The sequence below is a fragment of the Anneissia japonica genome, unplaced genomic scaffold (genome assembly GCF_011630105.1).
Source record: "Anneissia japonica isolate Jap-2015-1 unplaced genomic scaffold, ASM1163010v1 scaffold287736_len1891122_cov214, whole genome shotgun sequence".
Taxonomy (NCBI): Eukaryota; Metazoa; Echinodermata; class Crinoidea; order Comatulida; family Comatulidae; genus Anneissia; species Anneissia japonica.
In genome coordinates this window covers 1,167,963-1,173,032 of record NW_022756106.1, presented here as the reverse complement: position 1 = coordinate 1,173,032, position 5,070 = coordinate 1,167,963, and the positions used below count along the sequence as shown (strand labels likewise).

Genomic DNA, 5,070 nt, shown 5'->3' with positions numbered 1-5,070 from the left:
TACAGCCTTTTTCCTCTAATAATTCACTTACATCAATGCCAACATGTTTTGGGAAAACTACTGATAGACAGATGAGGAGATGCAACAAAATACATGAAAAATTCATTAGACGATCGACAGACAACCTTGGCACAGTTTTATGAATATGCTTTTATTTTACAACAAACACTATGCTCTCTCCATTTTCAACGACAGACAAGACAAAAGGCTTGATTATATAGTCAATTTTATGATGTATTGTAGCTTCAACGTCCATAGAAAGATAATCAATACGAGTGTATTTATGACACTAGTAGTATCGTAGGTGGATATTTTCCGATTTCTACAATAACATTTCTGGTAAATTGACTAAGCGTTTTCAACATTGATACTAATGTCCATAAATGAAAAAATACATGATAATGTTGGCCTACATTTACCAGACTGATCTTAGCGAATAACCATACTTGAACAAGCCAAGAAAATGTAGTTAAAATATATTTTACATTGAATTCAAAATATTTATTTAAAAAAATTACCAGTTTGTACTTTTTTTTCTTTTGATAAATAGCTTTAATTTTATTCTGTTTAAAAAATAATTGGTAGCAATTTTGTTTATTTTTAGTCTAGCTTATTGTGAAAATATAATGTTTGTATTTTGCAGTTTTGTTTGCATCTCTCTTCCTGTATGTTTTAATGGTTAATGCCAATCAATGTATTTTATTCTCAAATAGCATTATCTTATCTCCTACAAAATGACCATTCCATATATGTAACAGTATAGTTACAGGAATATAATGAATGTTTTACTTCCAAATTAAAACTTTTTGGGTACACAGAATTTATTTAAAACAAAATGCATAATTGCATTTTTGAATGCAAAATACTGGTGCAACCTTGTTCCAGACAATCCATTGGTGGCGCTGTTCCATTAGCATAGGATAGACACTGTTGCTTTCTAAATACCTCTAGTACATAATGAAACTCACCTCTCCCTTCCCCTCCATGTTTTTTGATATTTCCAATGCAACTGATTAATCAGAAAAATAAAACTAAATCATGCTGTGGTCTCTACTGTTTTCATCTGACCTGACCGATGTGCAATTACCACACTACTTTGTAGTTAAAATGTATAAAATGCCTGTTTTTATATTCATATCCTTTTTTAAATCTTCATTTTAACTGTTTTTATTGATATGCATAGATTGATTCAGGAATGCTTACATTACTTATATGCTTACATACTGTATTACGACTGTCATCACTATAAGCTGAGTCTTTCTGTATTTGCAAAGACATTTTCCAGTTTCATTATTGGACAATAAAGTAGAGATGAATAAAATAATAATTGTTTATTTATTTAAAATCTCACTCATAATAATATATAATATGTAAAGTCAAATAGTAATATTAAAAATATTTAAATAGTTTCGTCTGGTTTTGCTTATTATTTTCAGTAAGTTTACATCAATTGTGCTTGGTCTATTATCGATGTAACAGTTCTACAATTGCTTTACAATTTTTCCCAAACATCATGTTACCAGTAGTAATTTTCCAGACCTACTGAAAGTTAATATTAAATGCATTTCAAAAAGCATTCAATCATAATTTTTTGATTAATATCCAGTGACATCATCAATTTAAATGAAACCGATTAAATTCACATATGTTGTATGTAGGATGGGGTCACAGAAAAATCAATATGAATGTAATGGTCTGGGTATGATATTTGACACTGCATTTTCATAATTCTAATAAATGAATAACAATTATTTTTTTTAATTAACATCTAAAAGTATACTTCAATAAAATATTATATTATATTTAAGTAAAAAAATTATATTACACTGTAAGTGGAGTTGAATAGCTTGGTGGTTAAGATGCTTGCCTTCCAATCCCAGGGTCCTGGGTTCAATTCCTGTCACTGTTGCAGGATTTCTTTCTCATGAACAAAACAACTCCACTCCCTAAACCTCATATTGAGATTTAGTTTGTGTAAAGCATCATGTGTGTATGTTTGTCTTGTGAAAGGGAATGTCACCTACAAAGTAGGACAGTGATATATTCGCTATTGACAATCCTTGGTGCATGTGGTGTGTGCCTTAATAAATTTAATAAATAAAAAATATCAAATCTTTTTTGAAAAAACATTTTATAATATTACATATTATTTTTCTAAAATATTATTATTTTAAATGTATTTTTTTTTGGAAATTAATTTTCATCCTTTTAACATTTTTGTCAGATGAAAATGAAACATTGTATTGGGTTTTGGGTTTTTTTTTTAAGTGTTTGAAGATAAATAGATAAACAAATGTAAAAATTAGGTGATATTTAAGTATTCAGCCTTAGTTGAAGGTCAGATAAAAAAAATAGTTTGAAATATAGTGTAGTTTAGCACCTGAGGCTACTGAAAGATCCAAGAAAACATTATTATGATTAATGGCCTATTAAGTTTAGTATGATGCAAATATATATCTCAACACATAACCCACTCTTGTAAAAATATCATGTCATTATGTTTTTACCTTCCAGCCATCAGCGAGAATCGTGATCCCATTATTATTTAGGTATTCAATACAGAACACTGCTCACATGATATCGATACGATATATAACGGGAACACTATTTATTTAACAATATTTTGTGAGGGTGGTCCGTCCAGCCAGAGCTGATTAAATGAGACCCTCAGAACATACAAGACAATAAGATTTTTTTTTTTAAAGTTAGGATTATGAAGTATAATCCAAGTTTGAATTCACAAAAATATTATGATAGCAAATAGCAATCAAATCAATCAATCAACAGAATCAATCAATAACTTAAGATCAACTTCAAAGACAGATCAAAACAACTGAATTGTTAACTTTACTACAAAGATCCTTGATTACCAGTTTACTTAATCGTCTATGCAGATAATATAGAGTATAAAAATGTAATTAATATATTTATTGAAGTTTTTCAGCTAAAAAACACATTTGTTAATATAATTGTTAAGCATTTTTTTCTTTTAAAACATTCTCGATTTTGAACAAGATGTTAGAATGCATAGATGTAATGCGTTGTTGTCATTCTATTATAGTTTATTACATCACATATCATTCCAACAAATAATTTTCTTTTTTTGTAAAAGCATGGTTATCTTTTACTTTACCTCCAGCTAAATGTAATAAAACTAATGCATATAAAAGATTGTGACACTCTTCACTCTTTCTAATTCCTTGCTATCTGCCACTTTAAAATAAGATTCAAATATGTATTCATATTCTCTGCCATATGTGAATAATAATTTTTGTTCCTTTTTTAAAAAGCCTATGTCAAATAATTATGATATGATTTATTATGCTTGTAAAAATGAATGTTAGTTAGCCGCATCTTGGAATATAATGATTTGCACAAAGCTCATCATGTCAAGGAAAGGTACAACAAAAAAAGACGGCATAGTGAACCAGTTTCACTGGGAGTTCAAGGTGACGCACGTTGACACGCCTTTTTATCGCCAACAATAATTGAACTCTGAATATGAAATGTTAAAGAACTTCTTCATTGCAATAGATTGCGGGGGATAGTGTTACAAAAAAAGCCCATTCAGTCCTACACAGTGCTAAGTTTAAATTGTCCCCGGACAAGGTTAAACTGGCCTGGAACATGAGTTCAACTGACATGCTACATAGGGTTTAACTGGCCTGAAACATAGGATTTTATTAGCACCATATTTAGGATAGTGATCTGTCTAGCCAAGCTCAATCGTTTGAGACACATGATACCTTACAAACCAGTTAACAAAGCTTTGGAAATAAAGTTGATTTTGGTATGAAAACAACACCGACACCTCTACCTGGATTGAACCAAGGATACTGATGTTTAGAGGATAAGCACCTTAACCACTAAGCAACAGCAAACTAAACTAACTATAGGGTAAAAATACTGACCTGAAATACATTCACACTGCCTAGAGTCAAACTGACCTGCAATATAGGGTCTGGAAAATTATAGTCACCATGGCAGACTAAAATCTAATGTGGCCACATTAGATAAAGTTAAACTGACCTAGATTGGTTAATTAACTTAACTGGATACGGTCAAACTGACCTGGGATATATGGGCATACTTCCCTGGATAAGGTCAAACTGACCTGGAAATGGTCACAATTCCCTAGATAGGGTCAAACTGACCTGGAATGGTCACAATACTATTTCAATAGGTTCAATCTGGCTTGGAAACACAGGTAATATTAGTTGAATTGTATTTCTACTACACTTACCATCTACCTATGTTTGATGTTTTGTTAATAATTTTATCTTTCGAGCATCACCCTTTAATTCATTCAACCCCTTTTTTTATTTATTTATTTATTTTTCTTTTGCACATTTCTCTTATTATTAAGGATATTCTCTTATTGACACACTTATTGAAACAGTTCAGACTAATCAGTTGGAGCTAAACCACAGTACAGGATTGTGGTAAATAAGAAGAATAAGGTGTCCTTGATAGTATTGGACTTACAGTGCTTCTCTATACACACACAGGTCAATCATTCTTCTGTTGAAGGACTTCATCCGGGTTTTTAAAATTACCATAATTCTCTGAATACTAGAGCAAAACCACAATACTGTCATACGTAATAACGGCTAATGTGTAATAATAATGAGTAATACGTAATAATAGTTATTAGGTAATGTTATTAGCAATAAGGTATCCCATTTTAAAGGTATGCCACCATAAAATATGGTAAACACTTAAATTTTATATAAAATTATCTGTAGAACATTGAAAATTTAGATACAAATCAGCTAAGACTCCAATAATACATATTATTATTGTCATAAACATTTTCTGTGGCTAGACACAACACTCTATTATCTGGTTTGAACGATTTGTAGATTTGATCGAAAAATTTTCACTAATTTACAAAGCTCTAAGAATAAAAAATCCTTTTAAATTGATTACCAGCTAAGTCAAAGGTGTGTGTAGATGATCTAAAGCAGTAATACTTATGGGTCCATTAATTCAATTAAAACCTAATAACTTACTTAAATATAAGCAACTTAAATATTGAACCGTTTTTGTTTTTTTTTTTTTTTTTTTTTT

At 30.1% G+C, this 5,070-nt stretch overlaps 1 long non-coding RNA gene across 3 annotated transcripts in view; it reads right to left on the bottom strand.

The window, feature by feature from the left end:
• Positions 1 to 5,070, bottom strand: part of LOC117123940 — a 46,424-nt gene that overhangs the window by 10,020 nt on the left and 31,334 nt on the right. The window lies entirely within an intron of this gene.